The 23,068-nt window shown below is 47.6% G+C and overlaps 1 protein-coding gene and 1 non-coding gene across 5 annotated transcripts in view; one reads left to right on the forward strand and one right to left on the reverse strand.

Moving 5' to 3' along the window:
• PDZK1 (PDZ domain containing 1) overlaps positions 1–23,068 on the reverse strand; it is a 57,764-nt gene that overhangs the window by 28,300 nt on the left and 6,396 nt on the right. Inside the window, exon 2 of one of the 4 annotated variants that reach the window (XM_042953703.1) lies at positions 21,800–21,919. The exons of 1 other annotated variant lie outside the window; for it this stretch is intronic. The gene's annotated coding sequence lies outside the window, so the exon portion shown is untranslated. Of the gene's footprint in view, positions 1–205; positions 291–14,354; positions 14,558–21,799; positions 21,920–23,068 lie in introns of those variants that run through there. 2 more of the 4 variants (XM_042953702.1, XM_042953704.1) reach the window with 2 other exon arrangements.
• Positions 4,650–4,734, forward strand: TRNAR-UCG. Its single transcript has one exon. It is a non-coding gene; the product is annotated as a tRNA-Arg (tRNA).

The raw sequence follows: 23,068 nt of genomic DNA on the forward strand, positions 1-23,068 counted from the left end.
CGGGGCTGGGATCCACGACGACCTGCTGCTTTGTGATGAGGATGCCTGGGACTCTGGAACACAGGGCCTAATAGGAAGGATCTTTGTATTTAAGGGCTGTTTCTTCAGCCCCAATCTCCGTCTTCTGCTTCCTGAGAAAATCCAGCCCAGATCCCTATGGTGGACAAGTGTTTAACTAGCGAAAGCATATGGATTTCTATAATACCGTATCAGCAATCATCCAGTGCTGGAGCCCATTAAATCTTCAACAGGCGTTATTCCCCCAGTTCACATCGCCAAAATAAAACCCTAGAAATGAAAGAAAGCTGTAACCATTTCTGAGCTCTGGGAAGAAAGTCAATTCTTGGCAACAAAGTTGTTTGTCTGTGGGAAAGAGAACAAAGTGCTGGCTGGTGGACAGGAGAGACTCAGGGCTGAGAGCCAGATATTTTTTCTAATCAATCTTAATTATTAATCTTACCTTTAGACCCCACCTTCTCCCAAAAGGAGTAGATTTTTGCTACGAGGAAAGAGAATAATATGCCCATGGCCCAGAAGAAAAACGCGGCACATTTTAGAAGTTGGGAAGGCAAGGCAATGACGACAGAGGAGGGCACACAGGACCTCTGGATGTGGCCAGAGAAGAAAGAATTGAAGCCGCTGGGCTATTTACCACACGAAAGAAATAGCTGGTGGGACCCAGAGGACTCTTCTGAGCTCCAAGCTGGCCAAGGGTTCTAACCTCTCAGACAACCATCAACATGGGCCCATCTCTGACCCCGAGTCAACACCCCCTCACCACCAGCCTGCACACAGAGAAGTCTGAGCCAGGAGCTGTTCCTAAGGGTTCATGATCTACAAAAACTAGACCCAAAAAGCCAAGAGAATTCGATTTGGTTGGCCGAGGCTCAGAAGTCGGCTCATTTTCCCCTCAGTTTGTGTGTCTGGGTCTGGAAGCTGCCGGACTTTCCTCGGCAGGGCTGGCTGGGGAAGCAGTGAGACTCCACTCAGTTGATCCTGAAGTCGACAGGACTTGTAGTGAAGTGTGCCTTACCTGTCACCCTGCACATCAGAAATTTCCCTGTTCTACCAAAAGAAAAAGCAAACAAAAACGAAAACAAAACAAAATAATAATAATAATAATAATAATAATAATAATCTGATTGCTTTTTAAATAGGCAGAGGACCTGAATAAACATTTTTCCAAAGAAGACATTCAGATGGCCAACAGGACACATGAAAAGATGCTCAGCATCACTCATCATCAGGAAAACACAAGTCAGAGCCACAGAGGTGTCACATTACACCTGCCAGAGCGGCCAGTAACAAAAAGAAATAAAAAGTGCTGGCAAGGATATGGAGAAAAAGGAACCCTTGTGCACTACCAGTGGGAATGTAAATTAGTACAGCCACTGTGGGAAACAGTATGGAGGTTCCTCAAAAAATTACAAAGAGAACTACCATACGGTCCAGTAATCTCACTATTGGGTATTTACCCAAGGAAAACAAAAACATTCATTCAAAAAGATACGTGCACCCCTGTGTATGGCAGAATTATTTACAATAGCCAAGATATGGAAGCAGCCCAAGTGTCTACCAATAGACAAATGGATAAAGAAGATGGAAATATATATATTATATATATAATTATATAATATTAATATGTAATATTAATATATAATATTAATAAATTAATGATATAATATATTAATATATAATGTACAAATATATATTGTTAATATATTAATATGTAATATATTAATTATATTAAATAATGGAATATTAGCCATAAAAAGGAATGAGATCTTGTGCTCGCTTTGGCAGCACATATACTAAAAAGAATCAGATCTTGCCATTAGTAGCAACATGAATGGACACAGAGGGTATAATGCTAAGTGAAATAAGCCAGAGAAAGACAAATACAAATACAGAGAACTAACTGAGAGTTGCCAGATGGGAGGGGTTGGTGAATGGGCAAAAGGGAGGAAGGGGAGTGGGAGATATTGGCTTCCAGTTATGGAATGAATCAGTCACGGGGATAAAAGGTATAGCATAGGGAATACAGCCAATGGTACTGTAATAGTGTTGTACGGTGAGAGAGGGTAGCTACACTTGAACACAGCATAAAGTATAAAGTTGTCAAATCACTATATTCACCGGAAAAGAATATAACATTGTGTGCCAGCTACAAAAAAGACAAAAATTAAAAATAAAACATTCTCTGTTCTAAGATAATTGTTATATGTGGAAATTTCTAATTTAAAACTATCATAGGGGCATCTGGGTGGCTCAGTCTGCTAAGCGTCCAACTCTTGATTTTGCCTCAGGTCATGATCCCAGGGTCATGGGATCGAGCCCCACATCAGGTTCTGTGCTAAGCGTGGAACCTGCTTAAGGTTCGCTTGCTCTCTCTCTGTTTCTCTCTCTCTGCCCCTCTCCCCTACTTATGCTCTAAAAAATTAAAAGAGAAGAGAAGAGAAGAGAAGAGAAGAGAAGAGAAGAGAAGAGAAGAAAAGAAAAGAAAAGAAAAGAAAAGAAAAGAAAAGAAAAGAAAAGAAAAGAAAACTATCATAGACATGAATGCTCATAAGCCTACCCAGTGCAGGAAACGGGTGGGAGTGAAGGGATCTTAAAGCCACTTAGCTCATGAAAACTCCATGATCTCCTAAGAAATATTTGAGAGTCTCAAGGTCAGTGGGAGCCTGACAAGAACACAAAGCATTTCCCAATACAAAAGTGAACATGGGGTTCTCTGAAACGTGCCCTACTCCAAAGCAGAGTTATTTGTCTAACTCCTGTGAGCCTCCAGGTGTTTCATAAAGGAATCCTGAAGTTGCTAAAGATCAGATAAAACACAAGTCAGGAGATCAAATTCTTCCGAGGAAGGAAAAGAAAGGACAGCTCCTAGAAAAGTGAAGTAAAGCAAGAATTATAAGATCTTCGTTCATCTCCTCAATCCTGGGAGTTGTCCACTCATGCCCAAAGGCCCCATCCACTTTCATCTGAGTGAACAGATATACTTCGTCGAAAGAGTATACATCTACAGACCTTCAGGTGATGCAATAATAAATCACGTTGCCATTTGAAAACTCACTGTGTGCCAGGCATGTACACAACCTCACTGAACCTCCCAAGCACCTTACAGATTGGATTCCAACCCTAGCTGGCCCCCAGAATCACCTATAGAGATTTCTAGAAATCGATGCCTACGCCTCACCCCAGATCTACTGACTCAGGCTCCAGGCTTGAAACCCGAACAGGAGCCTTTTTAGAAGGTCCCACTAACTTAAGAAACTAGTGCTTAAAACCACCCTTTGCTGTTCCTAACTCCCACTTATTCTCCTCAGTCTTGGGATAACACCCTCATGGATCAGAAAAGAATGTCAAGGTTGGGTGAACTATTAACAGCCACCTTAAGCTCACCTTTACTCAACATGAGAAACCAAGGGGGCAGCTGGGATAGGAGAGGCCCTGGCCACCATGTGCAGTCCTCAGGATCCAGCTCTGGCCAGTCAATGCCTTGGCCAACAGTATAGGAGTGCATGGTGACCTGAAGCCTGTGCCTCATGCCTCCCTCCCCAAGTTCCAGTTCTGAGCCAGGCAAACAGGATCAAGCAGGTGAAAACAACCTTGAATGGCTCCCATGTGGTCTTCACTCTATGGGTTAAGTCTGTGGGGCCACTTTCCACCCCCTAAATCTAACCAACCTTAAAAGCAGAAGCCATGCCTCCTCCCCCAGCACCCTGTGGGTGGAGTCTTAAGCTCCATTCCTATCTGAGGCCCTGCCAGTCATCCTGTGGTTCTTCCAGTCATCCCATGAGCCCCTGGGCAAGAGGAATGCGTGACAGCTCTACTTCAGCTTCTTGTTCCCTTCCAAGCACTTTCCCCCTCCTTAACTTCCTCAGTTAGCATACTGGATTGGGTGAAGGCCACCTAGGATCGTGATCAAAGGTTCTTCCACTTTCTACTGAACATCAAGAAGAAGACATATGACCCTGGTTTCATTTGTCCAGGCCACCCATGTTCGCCCTGACTTGAATGCAGAATACTCTTGGGGCACCTGGGTGGCTCAGTGGGTTAAACGTCTGGCTCTTGATTTTGGCTCAGGTCATGATCTTACAGTTCACGTGTTTGAACCACATGTCGGGCTTCATGCCGACGGTGAGGAACCTGCTTGCGATTCTCTCTCTTCCTCTCTCTCTGCCCTTCCCCCGCTCATGCAGGCATGTGCTCTCTCTCTCCCACCACCCCCCAGAAATAAACATTTTTAAAAATGCAAAATACTCTTAAATGGTTGATGGAATAAAGTTAAACACCACCTCTATTCTCAAGGGACTTTTATAGTTGAATAGGGGCAAAGGAAAAGTTTTAGTACAAAAAGAGTTACCTCTATGAGCACAATCTAAATGCTATAAGACCTACAACGTGGGGCAAATTCAGGAAGACTTCACAGATTAGGTAGGACTTGATGTAGATCTTGACAACAGATAGGTAGGACTTCAACAGGTACGGAAGTAGGAAGAGAACATTCTAAACACTGAGAACGATGTGGACGTCAGGTGTGGAAGTGGGAACGTGCTTGGGTGTGGTCAGAGAAGAGTTAAAGGCCCAACATGACAAAAAGGACAGCCAATTTATCTTTCTGAAATCAAGAGTCAGATGCTTGGGGTGCCTGGGTGGCTCAGTCGGTTGAGCGTCTGACTTCGGCTCAGGTCATGATCTCATGGTTCGTGGGTTCGAGCCCCACATCGGGCTTCGTGCTGACAGCTTGGAGCTTGGAGCCTGCTTCTGATTCTGTGTCTCCCTCTCTCTCTCTTCCTCCCCTCCTTGCACTCTGTCTCTCTCTCTCTCTAAAATAAAAATAAACATAGGGGCGCCTGGGTGGCTCAGTCGGTTAAGCGTCTGACTTCAGCTCAGGTCATGATCTCACGGTCTGTGGGTTCGAGCCCCACATCGGGCTCTGTGCTGATGGCTCAGAGCCTGGAGCCTGTTTCGGATTCTGTGTCTCCCTCTCTCTCTGACCCTCCCCCGTTCATGCTCTGTCTCTCTCTGTCTCAAAAATAAATAAACATTAAAAAAAAAAATTAAAAAAATAAATAAATAAATAAAAATAAACATTAAAAAAAAAAAAGAGTCAGATGCTCAACTGACTGAGCCACCTGGGCCCTTGGACTTCCGTGTCCTAAGCTTAGTGACATTTTCCGTTCTCCTTCTCTCTACCTCTTGCCATCATTTTCCACTGTTAATTACCCGATCTTGAGATTCTTCTATTAGTTTTGACTACGCTGTAAAATCTTGGCCTTGAACTCCAGCCCGAGGATCTGGCCTGAGTTTCGTGGTCAGCAGACGCCACTACAGGCAGAGGAAGGGCAGGTTCAGAGCTGGGCTCCACGAGAATGGCAGGCGGGATGCACTGGAGCCAAGAAGCCCCGTGGGGCGGCCAGGTCACAGGCCGTTGTGATAATCCTACTCACAGACGGTCAGGCCCTGACCCGGCACGGCAGCTGTGAGAACAGAGTGGAGGCAACAGCAGTAAAGCGACAGATTATATCAATCCTTCAGTCCTGTTCCCTCAGATTTCCGGAGGCAGAGGTGGCCACAGTCAGAGCCGTTTCAACAGCACCCGTGTCCACAATACTCATTTACACCCACTGTGACCAGAGGACAGGTGCAACAGGTCGGCAGCCCCCGGGGGTGTCATGGCCCCTGTTCCTCCCCCTAATCTGACCTCTCTCACACGCAGCTGGGTTGTGGTTTGCCCTCACAAGGAACAGCCAGCTCCCGCACAGTGTGCTTTTGGCTCCTCGCAGTGCTGAGCTGCAAGATCGCTCTAATTCTGCCATCACCGTCTCCTTCTACCTGCTGCTCCAGGAAGGTCGTTTGTTTCCCAGATTTATTACTTTAGCTCAGTTTTTCCTACTATCCAACTGTGATGCCTTTCCTGCTTCAAGCCCCAGACTCCCCTCTCTTATGCACTGAACTGTGTCCCTCCCCAAATTCTTCTGTTGAAGCCTTAACCCTCAAGGTGATTATATTTGGAGACTGGACTTTACAAAGAGATCATTAAGGTTAAATAAGGTCACAGGGTAGGGAAATAATCCAATAATCCTTACAAGATGATGAAGAGACACAGGGAGTGCAACCCACAGAAAGAAGGTGGCCGTCTACAAGCCAAGTAGAGAGACCTCAGAAAAACCAACCCTGCTGATGCCTTTACCTCGGACTCTCAGCCTCTGGAACTGTGAAGAAATGAATTTCTATTGTTTAAGCACACACACACTCCACCGCCCAGTTTATGGTATTCTTACTATGGCGGTGAGGAGACTCACAAGGCTTCTGCTTGAGTTCAGTGTTGCAAAGGGAAGGTGTCAGCGAAAACCAAGCTCATGCCTTGGTGACTGACAGAAAAGCGATACCATTAAAAGATGGTGTCATGGTGGGGCACCTGGGTGACTCAGTTGTTTGAGCATCTGACTTCACTCAGGTCATGATCTCATCGGGCTCTGTGCTGACAGCTCAGAGCCTGGAACCTGCTCCAGATTCTGTGTCTCCCTCTCTCTCTGCCCCTCCTCCGCTCACACTCTGTCTCTCTCTCAAAAATAAACATTAAAGAAAATTGAAAAAAAAAAAAAAAGGGATGATGGAGAGCATCGGGATAGCAGCCTGAGGGGAAAGCAGAGATGATGATTTTATTTCCAATGTGAAGAAAATGAGCAGCATGTTGCCATCAAGGCAGGACAGGAAATGGGTTTAACCTCCATGGGATGAAATATTTCCACTGGGGCAGAAGTTAAAAACAAAATGAGAGAAAGAGGAAAATAAGGCCACTCACCTGACCTTCAATCCCTCCTGCAAAGTAGCTGAGACAAATGAGGATCTTTGGGAACACAGACCAAGGGTCCATGGGTTCAAACTGACAAATTGCAGAGGCTGGCCGGGAGAGGCCTGTGAATTAGCTGGTATTTGGCAGGAAAAGACAGCTGCAGTGAGGAAATAGGAACCCAGAAAGCTGGATCTGCCGACTTCTCAAGAGAATCTGGAAATCTGGATGTATGCAGAATGTCCCCATTGTAAAAAAACGACAGCTATTTCCAGTTTTTTAAGAAACTCCATGTAAACGCAACAGAATCGAGCCCTGGGCTGGCAGTTTATTAACCACTGGCCAAAAGGATTTCCAGTAGCCACAGCATTGTTTCACTAAAATGAGTCAACAAATTGAATACAATGTTCTAAGAAACAACTTCAGTTAAATTTTTTCCCTCAGATAGTTAGGTCAATCTTACTAATTTATAGCGGACCAATCAGGATGATTTCTCATGGCTTCTTCTCACCATAGGGTTCATCAACAAGAGAAGGAGACACTAAATTCTACTCCTGAAGCCCTTATTACACTATATGTTAACTAACTTGGATTTAAAAAAAAAAAAAAAATAGGAGAAAGTGGTAACTTTTACCCTAAGGTGGGGTTTGACCTATGTAAAAAACAGAAGGCTAGAAGATGAGAATTTCTATACTTAGGATGAGCACAGAGCAGGAACGGGAGACCAGTGTAGGGCTAGAGAGAGGAGCGGTCAGGGACTGACTCAGCAGGGTGAATGAGAAGGAAGGAGGTACTGAAGGAGTAGTTCCAAAAAATAAGGTATCGACCTGGAAAAGTCATCTTAAAAGATCTTTAGAACAGGGACGCCTGGGTGGCTCAATTGGTGAAGCGTCTGACTCTCAACTTCAGCTCAGGTCATGATCTCAGTCATGAGATCGAAACCCATGTTGGGCTCTGCACTGAATTGGGGCCTGCTTGGGATTCTCTCCCTCCCTCCCCTCTGCCCCTCCCCTGCTCTCTCTCTCTTTCAAAATAAAGAAGTAAACTTTTTTTTTTTTTAAAGATCTTTAAAACAGAGTAATTTCTAGTCATGAAAAGTCTAAAAGAGATGTCTAGGTATGCAGGTGATAGAAAGGAAATTTATATTTTTTTAAATTTTTTTTAATGTTTATTTATTCTTCAGAAAGAGAGAGAGACAGAGCATGAGTGGGGGAGGGACAGAGACAGAAGGAGACACAGGATCTGAAGCAGGCTCCAGGCTCTGAGCTGTCAGCACAGAGCCCGACACAGGGCTCAAACTCGAGGACCACAGGATCATGACCTGAGCCGAAGTCGAACGCTCAACCGACTGAGACACCCAGGTGCCCTGGGAATTTGTAGTTTTATTTCCATCTTCCCATATCACTTGAGTCTGGGTAAAGGATATCAGTAAGAAAAAGAGTTTTAAAAAATAACCCAGTTTTTAATCCCAGTGTTGGCACTTACTAGCACCAAGAATATGGGTGACTTCCCTGATTTTGAAAGACAGAAGTGTGCCTGAAATCAGAGATGCATATGGGCACGGTGAAGATTGCTTAAGACAGAACCTGTGGAGCATCTAAGCACAGTGTCTGGAGCACAGAAGGCCATTGCGTCATCTTCCCTGTCCTCTGGTGGGAGCCCCGATGCCCTGGGGACCCCCTCCTCTGTGAGAATATTTGAACAGTGTTCCCCATTTTCTTTTTGAAGCAGACAAGGAGGGATGGGCTGGGGGTAGGCAGGCCCCTTGATTAGTAGGTTGGCGATTTTCCATCCATGGCCTGAATGCCATCTCTGCAAAGTCAGCTTTAGCTGTTAGGAAGTCAGGGCTGAGGATTTTGTTCCTCACGGAATAAAGTGCAAATAATGAACTTAATGAATTCAGATTCCTCAGAACCCAGAAGTTTCATGTAAGTCTGATAGCCAGGGAATTACAAAAATAGAACCAAATACCACCTATCAAGGAAGTATAAAGTGCCAGGGATGGGGTGCCTGGGTGGCTCAATTAAGCGTCCGGCTTCAGCTCAGGTCATGACCTTGCAGTCCGTGGGTTTGAGCCCCTGTCGGGCTCTGTGCTGACAGCTCAGAGCCTGGAGCCTGCTTTGGATTCTGTGTCTTCCTCTCGCTCTGCCCCTCCCCTGCTTGCTCTCTGTCTCTGTCTCAAAAATAAATAAAACATTTAAGAAAAAAAAAAAGTGCCAGGGAGCCTTTATAAAACTTCAAGGCTAAGTGGGCCAGGGGGTCCCGGCACCTGAGGCAGAGGAGCTCTAACAGACATGCACACGAGGTAACCAGCACAGGGACCAAGGAACAGATGAGGGTAGAGAAGATCGAATGAGGGAGGCATGACCTAATATACAGAAAGCTGGTCCGGGTGTGGATCATCCGTAGCCAAGGAGTAACTAGTGATTAAGGCCCACTGGCCATGTAGCATCACTGACTTTCCAGAAGATTACAGAAAGGATGTAGGGGGAGCTGCATTCTGTTTGGAGGCAGAAAAACAGAAGAGGGATGTCACTGGAGACAGCCAGGTGCAGTGACTTCAGGAGAAAAGAAGGGGCCCCGGGACTGTCTTCTGCAGAGGATACAATTGGATTATTCCACAAACAGGGTACCCTGCAACCGCCAGCCATGAGCACCATGGGTCTAGTGCCGTCCTCTCTCCTAGTTGGGAACCAGTGGTGCAGCGAGTACAAAACATAGCCTCTCTTCACAAGGCACTTACGTAACCAACGCCGGAGCCAAGAAAAAACTAAACAACAACAACTTCACAAGACAGCAGGTGAATAATGTTTAACCCTAGGAATTGTGACTGTGGATAGATATCTGATTGTATACCTAGGAGATACCGAAGAGTAAATTATGTCTGTTTCATCAAAGGCGGGCCGGGCAGAGAGGGCAGGGGCCCAGCGGTACATTCAGCCCGAATGCCGCTCGCTTTGCACTGAACGCCTTGCTGGTCTAGAAAACCCTTGCAACTTCAGCAAGGAGGAAACAGCGTCACTGGCAAGGCTGAGCAATGGCCGCACACTGGGCCCACGTGGAGCACAGGGCTCCTACACCACCGGAGTGCATCTGTGAGACGAACAGAACACCAGACTCCTGTCGCAAAAGCACAGTTGGTGGAGACGGAGATGTTAAGTCAGCAACTGTAGACGGGCCGAGAATTCCCTACAGCCACCAGCCCTGCCCAAGGGCCTCCTGGTGCCCCCTCCTGCCCTGTGCCCGCGTGCCTGCCTTCCTTCAGAGCCAGCCCCAGGGCCTCACAAGTGCCATTTCTTCCAACAGCATAGGAGGAACCCTATTGTGTCTCAGCTGGTACCAACAGACGTCTCCGGCAAAGCAGACATAAAGACATAAATAAATCTTCCTTTCAACAAGCTATTTTTTTTTTTTTTAACGTTTATTTATTTTTGGGACAGAGAGAGACAGAGCATGAACGGGGGAGGGGCAGAGAGAGAGGGAGACACAGAATCGGAAACAGGCTCCAGGCTCCGAGCCATCAGCCCAGAGCCTGACGCGGGGCTCAAACTCACGGACCGCGAGATCGTGACCTGGCTGAAGTCGGAGACTTAACTGACTGCGCCACCCAGGCGCCCCAGCATTTGTTTATTTTTGAGAGAGAGAGAAACAGTGTGAGCAGGAGAGGGGCAGAGAGAGAGGGAGACACAGAATCCGAAGCAGGCTCCAGGCTCTGCCCTGTCGGCACAGAGCCCGACGCGGAACTCGAACTCACGAACCGTGAGATCATGACCTGAGCCGAAGCCAGACACTTGACCGACTAAGCCACCCAGGCGCCCCTTGACCTTGCATTTCTACCCCTTCCCTGTTTTCGTGTGTGCCAGAGTCCTCCTGCCCCCGGGCTCTCCTGGTCACTGCCTTCAGATCTTGCCCTCATCTTGTCAGGCGCTAAAAGAATTGTGTAAGAAACAGAATCCAGGGCAGCTGGGTGGCTGAGTCGGTTAAATGTCCAACTCTTGATTTCGGCTCAGGAAACGATCCCACGGTTCATGGGCTCAAGCCCCGTGTCGGGCTCTGTGCTGACAGTTTGGAGTTCTCAGTCCTTCCCTTGCTCTCTGTCCCTCCCCTACTCGCATGCACATGCTCTCTCTCTCGTTCTGTTTCAAAAGTAAATAAATAAATAAATAAATAAACATTAAAAACAAACAGAAGAAACAGAATCCAAACCCCTTGCTCAGGCTCAGCATACCCAGCCCTGTCTCATTCCCCAGAGCTCCTCAGCAGACAGCAAACTGGCCTCCTCGTGGCCACCGACACCCAGCCTGCCCTTTGCTCGTGCTACCTGCTCTGCCTGAAGCACCTTCCTCACTCTGATTACTTATTCATAGTAGCTCCTAAGCAAACATTCTTTCCAAGTCAATGAATTCAAAACCTACCCATTTAAAATTTTCAAATTTTAAGTTAAACACAAATCCCTTCCTGACCACTACCATCTGAAGGCATCACTCCATCATCCAAATTTCAAGTAGCATTTATATAATCAACAAGTTACATTCACTTCCTACTATGGGACAGATACCAAAGCCCCAGCCAGGTTAGACACTGTTCTGCCCTCACAGAGCCCACTAGTGAGGTGCGGAAAGTCACAAGCATAATTACCCAACAATGGCATGGGTGCTAGAACATTTAAAAGAAAATGCTTTGCTGCTGTTTTACATATTTATCGAGTTCCTACTAAGCACCAAGCACCAGCCTCGGTACCTGTTATGAGTTTGCATTTAATCCAAATGCTCCATTCTACAAGGGAAAAAAAAAGAGATTCTGAAAAGTTAAGTCGGTTTCCCATGGCTATTCGGATAAGCGACAGAGCCTGGATTCAAAGCCACTTGAGTCAGGGCTCCTTCGGCCATCTCCCCAGCCTCCCCACCATGAGGCCTATGCTGTGTTAGGGGACGCACGCAGTTAGGCTGGACGGAGGAAAGCACCGCAGGTGAAGAGCGCGCTGTGTTCAGGAACGTGAATGGCTCAGCAAGCCCAGACAACAGGTATATGTTGAAAGGAGGAAGCAGGTCAGGTGAGACTGTGAGGAATCTTAGGCGCCGTCCTGTCAATTACAGAAGAGCGAGCGAGCGCGTCAGTGCTGAGAGCAGTTGAGGCTTAGAGCCTCTCGGATGCCGGAGGCCATCTCAGACCCAGAGCAAACCATGCGTTGCTGCCTCAAGGCTATCTTTCCTGTTTATCAACACTCCTTGCCACGGCCTGTGCTCCTTCCTCCCCTGGGGTCCTGCCTGTGGCAAAGGTGTCCGAAGATCATCAAAACAGCGGCACTGACAGTGTGCGAGGCCCTGTGTGTCTTCCCCTCTCTGATCCTCCTAACACTAGAATGAGGTACTGTTGTGCCATTTGATGGATGCGGACACAGAGCCTCAGAGGATAAGAATGTGTCTGCTCTGCCACGCAGTTTGTCAATGCCAATGCCCATACCCTTCACAGCCACCGGACAACCAGGCAACGAGATTAAGAAAAGCTGGACGGTCCTTCACGAAATGCCAAGGAGAGGAGTTGCCGAGATCTTGAGGAAACTTGTCCAGTTGAACTTGCTACCCTCCTCAAACTCCTATGCAACAAATGTGAAAATCATTTAACCAAGATGCAACCCAGAGATGCCCATGCCCACGTGATCAGACCCAGGACCTCAGATGATCAGACAGTGTCAGAGTTCTTAACTGTCCTCTCCTTAAGAGCAGTTTATCAAAAACATCCTGATTCTGGGACGCCCCGGTGGCTCAGTTGGTTAAGCCCCTGTCATGCCTCCGACTTCAGCTCAGGTCATGATCTCGCAGTTCATGGGTTCAAGCCCCGCGTCGGGCTCTGTGCTGACAGCTCAGAGCCTGGAGCCTGCTTCGGATTCTGTGTGTGCTTCTCTCTCTGCCCCTCCCACCTTGCTCTCTTTCTCTCTCTCAAAAATAAACAACAAAAAACCATCCTGATTCTATTCTTGCAGCTCCTTCCCTGCCAAACTAACTTCCATTCAGCCAAATATCTAAGCGTCTACTCTCTGCCAGGAGCTGCCCCAAGAGCTGGGATTATTGCAGGTGACACAAAGGACAAGATCCCTGCTCTCCCGAAGCCTGACATCTGGCACGGGTGACAAGTAGAAGGTAAATGAGAGGATTTCTGGTGACAAAGGCTATGTGTGAGGACAGTTAGTGGTGGGACGGGGCGGGGGGGGGGGGGGAGCAGGTAGGCTTAGCACTTCCTGGAAAGGTAACATTTGGATTCAGACCCAGATGATGGGACAGAGCCAGCCTTCCAAGCAACCGGGAAGCTCCGAATACTTAGAGCCCCACCTTACACTTGGTGAGCTAGTCATTAACAGCGATCCACTCTCGACTCCTGACTTACAAGTGAGTAAAGAGGCTCTTTGCGATGAAACACCAGGACAAGGAGTCCCAATGAGTCCTACGAGCCTGTTTCTTCCCACAGAGCCTTGGGACACACACACTGGAAATGCACACACCTTACCTTTGTGCTTTAAATCTCCTCAAACACATCCTGTTTATAATTTTATGTTCAGTACAGCCCTGGGGAAAAAGGAGAGGCCCTCACTGATAGATGATGAAATTGAAGCTCCAGTTGGCTGACCCCTCCAACGGTCTGTCACTAACAACCAAATCCCAGGGCAGGCTCTTTGAATTCTAGTCCCAAGTCCTTTTCCCTGGAGGAGAAGGAGCTGCCTAGCCAGCGGTCTAGGAACACAAGACATCATTACCAGCTACTTCATAGTTTATAGTGCAAAGAACATACAAAAGAGTCAAAGATAAGAACAATTTACTTAGTCATAACACACAAACTCAAAGTCCCTGAGTTATTTGCTGCAGGAAAAGAACATGTGACTACAGGTGACTGGACACCCAGCCCCTGTGGCTTCTGGATCCGGGCCTGAGAACACTTCGGTGCAACCCTGCGGGGACAGCTGAGGAGAGAAGAACCAGCCCAGACCCGACCTCGGCCAGTGAGCCCTTAGGTGAAGTCACACTGAAGTCCCTTGACTCTTCCGCTGAGGAAGCGGCCTATGGTTCCCAAACGTGGCTACACACCTAAATCATCTGGAAGCGTGTTAAAGAAACAAAGATTTTCAGCCCCACACAAGACCCTAGAATTATAAACTCCAAAGGGTGGAGCCTGGAGAGGTCGATTTAAAACTCAGCCAGCCTAGAAACCCCCTGGTTTTTCCACATTTCTTCCTGGGAGCTCCGTTGTCACACTCCCTTATGGGTGCACGCCAACACCCCCTCAGGCAACCCTGGGAAAGCTTTTTCTGAGGATCAGTTTGCCAATCCCTTTGTGAAGCAGACCCTGACCTGCGAGGGTCGGGAGTCACAAGCAGAGAGGACCTCAGAGTGTGGGCAATACCCCGCCACCCCACGAAAGGGCCCTAGCTCCTTCCCCATGAGCCTCCCTTGTGCCCTGGCAGCCAGCCACTGCTTGGAAAAGGAGAAAGGAAGAGAAAGAAGGTGGCTCAGGCCCAGGCAGCCAGCGCCCTCAGGCAGGGGGACCCAGTGTCAGCTCTTACCTGGATCTGGGAAGAAGAAAAGCTGGTCCGCTCACCAGGGAATTCTCTCTCTGCTGGCCAGCTCTAGTCTTGGAACTCACTGGACTTTGAACAAAGATTGATTTAAAAGCTGATGTATTTAACAGGGACCTGTGGTCTGAGTTCCAGTGACCTCTGTCCTGCTTCCTGCCAGCTGGTGGGCCCGGAGCTGGTGTTAACGCCAGTCAGCACTGGGCCCGCCTAACCCTGCGGGGATGCGACTGTTTGTCCGCCCCTCCCAGAGAAGAGGAGGGGGAGGAGGGAAAGGGCAGCTGGGGAGGAGGCGCCTCTGCCTTCCTCGGTCCTCTCCGTGCCAGGTGTCATGGTCACCCCAACCAACACCTCCATATGCAGTGTGTTAAGAATGTCCACTGTGCCCCAGCACAGGCTCAGGGCTCAGGGCCACCCCCTGGGCATCCTCATGCTGAGACCTTCCTGGGGAGGGGTAACCCATGCAACCCCCGCCGAGTAGAAGGCCTGCAGGCCAAACCCTGCTCCGACTTCCCAGATTCCCTTCCTCTTCTCAGATGCCCTCTCCTCCTTAGTTTTTTCACCTGAGGCTGCTCTGTTTCTATTCTCCAAACTACGGACAGTTGCCTTCCTCTCACACCCACTGAGAGTCTCTCAGGCAAGCCCAGCCGGGGAAGGTGGGAGGTGTTTCAGCAAGTCCTCAGTGTAGCTGTGGCCGCCTGGGCGGTGGGGAGGGGCCCTGCGTCAGCCCCTCGCCCCCCAGCCGCCCTGAGCAGATGATCCCTTAGCAGCAGCACCCACACGGGCAGGCCCCGACGCCAGGCGGCTGACTGACCTGGATCCTTGGCCCACACTAGAAATCGGGGCAAGAAATTGCTCCAGGCAGTAAGGCAAAGCAAACTGCAAGCCCAGAGAGGACCGGGTGGCCTCAACCCTCCTCCACCCAAGCCGCAGGGGCTGCTGATCTCAGCTGGGCCTTGGCTTTCCCCGGCAAAGGCAGGGCCCAAACCACAGAGTAAATGGTCAAAAACAACAAACATCTGAGCCGCTAACTCAAAAGAGGTCATTTTCAGCTGTATTGCCATGTGCCCTGGGCCTCCTGGGTGGATGTCTTCCCAAGAGGCAGGACATAATGGGGAAATCTGAATTTAAGACTGGAACACCTGTGTTCAAATGCTGACTGCCATTTCCCAGCTGTTTGGTCTAGAGTAATCCACTCCAACTCCGAGACTCACTTTATCATCCATAAATAATGGTTATTATATTGTTTTCAGAGATTTTCTTTTTTTTTATTGAATCAAAATGTCTCTCACTTCTGCTCATAAATCCAAATGGTTCCCTCCGGAGCTACCCTAAGTCTACTCTTTATTCTACATAGCAGCCCTTTGAGTATTAAAAGGCTCCTTACATCCTCCATAGGCCTTCTTTTCTCTGGGATTCTGTGAATACCCCTTATTCCTTGGCCATGACTTCATGGCTTCTCACCCTGGACCCCAGCCAATCTGTCAATGTCTCTCTTAAAATCAAGGGCCTAAAAGGGAAGCTTTAAGGTGAGGGAATTGTTCTATATCTTGAGTGTGCGCGTGGCTATGTAATTGTCTAAAATTATCAAATTTCAGGGGCACCTGGGTGGCTCAGCTGGCTAAGCAACATACTTCAGCTCACACCATGATCTTGCGGTTTGTGAGTTCGAGCCCCACGTCAGGCTCTATGCAGACAGCTCAGAGCCTGGAGCCTGCTTCGGATTCTGTGTCTCCGTCTTGCTCTGCCCCTCCCTCACTTGCACTCTGTCTCTCAGAAATAAACAAATGTTAAAAAAAAATTTTTTTAGGGGCGCCTGGGTGGCTCAGTTGAGTGGCGTCCGACTCAGCTCAGGTCATGATCTCATGGTTTGTGAGTTCGAACCCTGCGTCAGGCTCTGTGCTGACAGCTCAGAGCCTGGAGCCTGCTTTGGATTCTGTGTCTCCCCCTCTCTCTACCCCTCCACTGCTCATGCTCTGTCTCTCTGTGTCTCAAAAATAAATAAAACATTAAAAAAATTTTTTTTTTAATTTTTTTTAATTACCAAATTTCATCAACCTATCCACGTAAAATAGGTGAATTGCACTGCATGGAAATAATACTTTCACTGTTAAGGAGCCTAAGTCGGTAATGTTTATTCTTGAAACTTCTAAAATAAAAAAAGTTGGACAAAAATAAAATAAAGACAGCCCTCCCATTGGCATGTATATTAACCAGGAGACTTCTCAGACTTGCCCTTTACCCCAGCACTATGGAGAAATTGCCACAAGCCTTGAGACTGGAAATAGAAAATGCAGAGAAATGCAGAGAAAGTTTTGGCTCAAAATCAAATAGAAACAAACAATTATTTTTTTAAGCGACAAAACCCTTTCCCAGTGGAATGTTGGTTGAACGGAATGAGGTTTGCTCTCACTAAAACTTGAATTTTAAAAGCTCTCATGCCTGTAAATGGATATGATCTGATTAACGCAAAGCAGTCTTTTTACTGATTACTTAGATCTAGACGTTAATGAGAAGAGAAAACAACATCTATTATGTGACTGTTAAGCCTTTATATCTATGATTCTGTTTAACCCTCAGCCCAACCCTTTGAGACACTGTCTCCATTTAACAGATAAGAAAAGCCTAGACTCACCTGGTCAATTATCCTGCCCAAGATGACTCGGTTCAGAAGGACTAAGGAGCCTGTCTGTGAGTGTCACTGCGCCTGTTGGATAAGGGACAGTCCGGGGAAGGACTGAGCTTTCCTTGTCTAGGGGTATGGTATGCCAATGGAGGCTGATGGTTCTGTATCTTGTTACAGAGAGATATCCCGCACTGCTGGGGAGCTCGGAGTAGGTGTAGGGGGAAGGAGTAGACCTCTAGTAGACGTGGGTCTTCCAGCTTGGGTCTCTTCCAGCTTGGAGTTTCTGTGACCCTAAACACCATGGATCGAAGACAACAGTGTCATGACGGTATGCAGGATAAGCCTGGTGTGTGGGTAGAAGGGCATGAAGGTAAGAGGTGTGAGTGTGGGCTTTGGAATATGGAGCATGGAACCCATGAATAGTTCTGTATTTTTTTTTTCTTGCGAGCTCAAGTTTGGCCTTTATCTATCGGATAGATAGATAGCAGCCCAGGTGGAGGGTCTGTTTTTGTTTTTGTGAGGCAGCACCCCTCCATACCGCTAGGATGAGGAAGAAAGCCGCTAACAACCTGGGGCCAATGTTGGTGTTTTCTAGACCATGCAAAGCGTTCACCCCAGCTACAACCCCAGCGCCTTCTGAAAGCAAATCTATGGGAATTCACAGGAGGAAATTCTTTCTTCTTCCCAGAGTGCAGGCCAAGATAGATGGTTTCCTTGCTCTCCCTGATTGGGTTTTCCCTGTTCTGTTTTTACACTAAATAGGTCCCTCTTCATCATACTTATATCTTATGTTTTTGAATTATTTTCTGTCTCTCATCCACCACAATATAAATTCCCGGGGTCAGGGATCTGTATTTGTCACAGCATCCCAAGTACCTGGGATAGAAGTCTAAATTACAGCAAGCTTTCAAAAAATGGAATCTCATTCTGCCAGCATGACTGGCTTGTATCCCACCCTTTCGTTGAGAATGTAACTTTTTGAGGGTCTCAGTCCCTAGGTCCTCTCTCCTATCCCAAAGGGACTCTGTGAGGACAAACCGCTTACTTACTGCTGTTTCAGCTTCCTCTTCACTTCTGGACCTTAGAGACCTCCTTCCTTCCTTCCCTCCAAGTTTAGCTATCTATTGAAAAAGAATTTGATACATGTATTTTTTAATGTTTTTTTTTTTATTTTTTTTTAACGTTTATTTATTTTTGAGACAGAGAGAGACAGAGCATGAACAGGCGAGGGTCAGAGAGAGAGGGAGACACAGAATCTGAAACAGGCTCCAGGCTCTGAGAAGTCAGCACAGAGCCCGACACGGGGCTCGAACTCACGGACCGTGAGATAGTGACCTGAGCCGAAGTCGGACGCTCAACCGACTGAGCCACCCAGGTGCCCCTAATGTTTATTTATTTTTGAGGGAGAGAGAAAGAGCACGAGATATTAACAACCTCATAAGATATTTTGGAGACTTAAGTAAGAAGACATTTGTAGATCATCCAGAACCTGGTAAATACTCAGTGTATACTAACATTATTACTATTGTTTTTGTAAGTTATGCCCTCTTGATTTATGGGCACACATTGTACAAACGAGCTTATGCAAATAAACAGGCTGGGAGTACACCATGGGCAACTCAGGAGTTCATGATGTTTGGGGGCATTATGGATAGCATTCTTGCCCACCCACAACACAGCATTCTGTGCAACCGGTCAGAAACAAAAAAGTACAAAGACCTCCAGGGCTTCCCAATACTTTTTCCCATCGTATCACACAGAGAAATTGATAATAGTTGTCTAGTTCACTAGGGGATGAAGCCCTTCAAAGCTGGAGTGACTCAAAATGGGCCAGCTGCCCCAAGCCTTCCCAGACTCCTCAAAGTGTAAAGGGATTGATACTTTGCCACACCATGAGGAAACTATAAAACATTATTGGGAGCAACTAAAGAAAACTTAAGTGAATGAAGATCATACCATACTCATGGATTGAAACTTCAACTCTGTAAAGATGTTCATTCCCCCCAAACTGATCTACAGATTTTTTTTTTTTTTTTAGTTTATTTATTTTGAGAGAGAGAGACAGAGAGAGAGTGCATGCATACATGGGCACACACACAAGCAGGAGAGGAGCAGAGAGGGAAGGGGAGAGAAAGAATCTCAAGTAGGTCCACACTGTCAGTACAGAGCTGGACATGGGGCTCGATCCTACAAACCGTGAGATCATGACCTGAGCTGAAACCAAGAGTCAGACGCTTAACCGACTGAGCCACCCAGGCGCCCCGATCTACAGATGAATGTATTTCCAATCAAACTTCCCACAGGGCATGTTTGTTTATTTGTTTGGTTGGGTTTTTTGGTGGAAGTTGACAAGATAGTTCCAAAAAATAAAAATAAGGAAGCGTAACAAGACAGGAGAGTGACAGTAATTACTACAATCTGGCATGGGCACAAGATAGACAAATGGGCCAACGGAATTGTTGAGAAACCCTCCTCACAGACCAATACAAATAAAAACAGTTGATTTATGACAAAGAACAGAGGGAAAGGTTGGTCTTCAATAAATTGTTCTGGTGTATTCTTCTTGGTTCTGATTTATTGCTGTCACTATATTTGTGAGATCTATCCATGGTGCTCAGTGTAGCTATAGTACATTTGTTTTCATCCTGGGGTTCCACTTATGTACGTAAGGCCCAAATATCAGGCAGGACTTAGGGTGATGTCTCTTAGGTGGTAACACACTCTCCTGACTTCCGGGATGCTGACAAGATTCCAGCTCTTGAACTGAGTGGTGGTTACACAGGTGTGTACGATTAAAGATTGAGCTCTGCATTTTGCTTTTATGCATTTTTCCTATATATATGTGTCATGATCACTAAGGTTAAGAAATAAGAAATTTTAAAAGTTATGACATGTGTAAGGCACACTGGGGTAAACAGAGAAAGCTCTTAGAGGCTGCAAGTGACCTACCCTGAGGGTGTCAGCTGCCCTTGGTCCTGCCTGCTCTGTAAAAAATTGGAAGGGATCAATACCTTGGCATCACCTCTACATCCTGGTCAGAATCTTTTTTTTTTTTTAATGTATTTATTTTTGAGAGACAGAGTGAGACAGTGCGTGAGTGAGGGAGGGACAGAGAGAGAGGGAGACACAGAATCCAAAGCAGGCTCCAGGCTCTGACCTGTCAGCACGGAGCCCGACGTGGGGAAACTCCACACCCATTAAACCACAACTGCCCATTTTCACCTGCCCCCGCCCATGACAACCACCATTATTCTCCGTCTTTATGATGTGATTATTCTAGGTACCTCAGATAAGTGAAACCATACGGTACGTTTTATTGTGACTGGCTTATTTCACTCAGCTAATGTCCTCAAGTTCATCCACATTGTACAGCACGTGTTGGAATCCCCTTCCTTTTTAAGGCTGAGTGACACTGCACTGCGTGCACACACATTTTATTTATCCACATTTTATTTATCCATTCATCTGGTGATGAATTTGTTACTCCCACCTTTTGACTCTTGTGAGTAATGCTGTTATGAGCATGGGTGTCCGAGTATCCATTCGAACCCCCACTTTCAATTCTTTGGGATGCATGTACCCAGAAGTGGTATTGCTGGATCATATGGTGGTTTTATGTTTAATTTTCTTCAGGAACCACCATACCGTTTTCGGCCGCAGCTGCGCCATTTTACATTCCCACCAACAGCATGCAGGCTTCCGATTTCCCCACATCCTCACCGTCACTTGCTATTTCTCGGGGTTTTTTGATAACGGTCATCCCAATGGGCACAAGGGGACGTCTCGTTTGATTTGCATTTCTCTAAAGATGAACGCTGTTGAGCATCTTTTCACGTGTTTATTGACCTTTTGCGTATCTCCTTTGGAGAAACATCTGTTCAAATCTTTTACCCATTTTTTAATCCGCTCATTTCATTTTGTGTTGTTGAGTTGTACGGCCTCAATTTTTTGACTAGGAAACAAAGACCCAGAGAAGGGAAGTGACCCAGCCAAGGCCACCCCAGGTTCATAGCAGAGCCATGGCTACGACCCACCGCTTTTGTCTCCAAGGCCAAGGCCCTTTTCTACTACACCCATCTGCCTGGCTCAGTGCAAGTTTCCAGCCTCCCTCCCTCACACTTGAGGTCCATCCCCGATAGCCCCAATTTTCACTCCAACTTCAGATCTGCCTACCCCTGTCTTACCTTGTCTTTTTAGTAGCTCATTAACTTGGAGCCTGGAATTTTAAGCTCCAGTGGGTTTCTGTCCCTGTCCTGAGTCCATGTTTATGACAGTCCCCTCCTTTGACTACCCAGGTGACCCTGGCCTCATCCTGCACCCGAAGAGGCAGTCCGCATACCTTTGGAGGAATTTATTAGGCCAGGGTCCAGATGCAGAACTGAGATAAATGTTTTACAGCAGCACAAGGCCACTCGGCTCTGCCATGTCTCACACATTGGGCCCCACGTGATTGCTGATCTGAACTTTTGTGTTTTTTCTCAGCAACCGGGGGCAGGTCAGGGGAGGCCCGAGTACCCCTGGAGAGCTGCGAATTATTAACCTTTGCAAATGATACTTTAGCAGTCATTTTCTCCCTCTTCCCTTTCCCAGCTGAGGGGGCAGAATACACAATACATTTCCCCTAAAAGGAAAACGGACATGCAGAGCAAGAACAGGGCCATGCCCTGGGTTCCTGCCTGAACAGAAGTCCCGGCAGTCTCAGAGTATGGATTGGGGTCTTCACTTGCCTCTTTCTGAGAGACACAGAAACAGAAGATCAGTGGTCCTTGGGAAGTCTGGACCCCATCTTCGATCTGCCTACCCGTCTTACCTTGTCTTTTTAGTAGCTTCTCAGGGCCCCAGAGGGACACGCTTTGGAACAGGAGAACAGCAAGGAAAGTGCCGCAGCCTCGGCCTGACCGCACCTCTCACAGAGACACTGGGGACCAGCCTATGCAGGGGGGGGGGGGGGGGGGGGGAAGGGCAGTGAGAGAGAATCAGGACCAGTAACAGCCTAGTGGTCTCAAGTCTGTGGCACGACTTAAAAGACACCCCTGCCTCAAAGTATGGCCTCCTCTGGGACGGTTCTAGTGTCTCCTGACATCCCAGCTTGGAGGGCAAACTCATCTGTGTGCCTCCTCCTGTTTCCCATTGTTTAGAATTCTAACGTGCCAGGGGAAAAAAAGATAAAAGCAATGCTTGCTTTCATTATCCACTGAAGAATGTACACTTTCTTCTCAGAAGCCCAAGTCAGGACAAGGACAAAGACAAGGATCTGCCTGAAGGTGGAGAGCAGCCTCTGTGCCCAGCCAGCCAGACGAGTGCCTGCGAAGAATCCTTTGCTAAACACTATCTTTTCCTTTCCCCTAGATCAGACTGGAAATACCCTGGAGGACAAAATGGTAGTCCCTGATTCAAAGCACTAGGCATCAGGAAGGCCTGGGGTCCCTGGTGGCTGTGGGGAGGCCGAGAACGCACAGATGTCACACAGTATCTGAGATCCATCCCTGAGAGCCCCAAATTTTTACCCCAACTTCAGATCTGCCTTCAGAGGCTGGTTTCCTCAACTCCTTTGGCGGAAGACAGAGCTTGGCAGGAGCCTCAGGGAGGCTGGATTCACTGGATTCACTGGATTCACACGGCCTTTACTGGATTCACACAGGTGCTCCCAGGAGGCGAGACACCGAGGACGATGGGGGATCCGCAGCTACAGGCCCACGTGCTACGTGACTTTGGGGTCCAGGGGGCAGTGTGGCCCTGAGCTGCCAGGAGGAGCCTTTTTCCTATTCGTTCACACGGCACGGTGTGGCTCCACAGTGGCAGTGAGAGAGGGCACACCAGCCCAGAGAACAGACAAACCTGTGACTGTAGCCATTTCCGGCATGAGGCCAGTATGTCCTGGAGAAGGTCAGGACCCCCCACCCCCACCCCCCCACACCGTGCAGATCTGTGGTGGGGCAGGTAAGCCAGCGGTCCTGCAGGCCCGGGGCCCCTGTCAGCACAAGGCCTGGCTGCAAAGGCCCCTGGTGTCCCTGTGACCAGGGAGAGACAAGACAGACTGGCCAGCATGCCACAGTGACCGGAGTGGATTTTCTCTGCC

Source organism: Panthera leo, chromosome C1 (assembly GCF_018350215.1).
Source record: "Panthera leo isolate Ple1 chromosome C1, P.leo_Ple1_pat1.1, whole genome shotgun sequence".
Lineage (NCBI taxonomy): Eukaryota > Metazoa > Chordata > Mammalia > Carnivora > Felidae > Panthera > Panthera leo.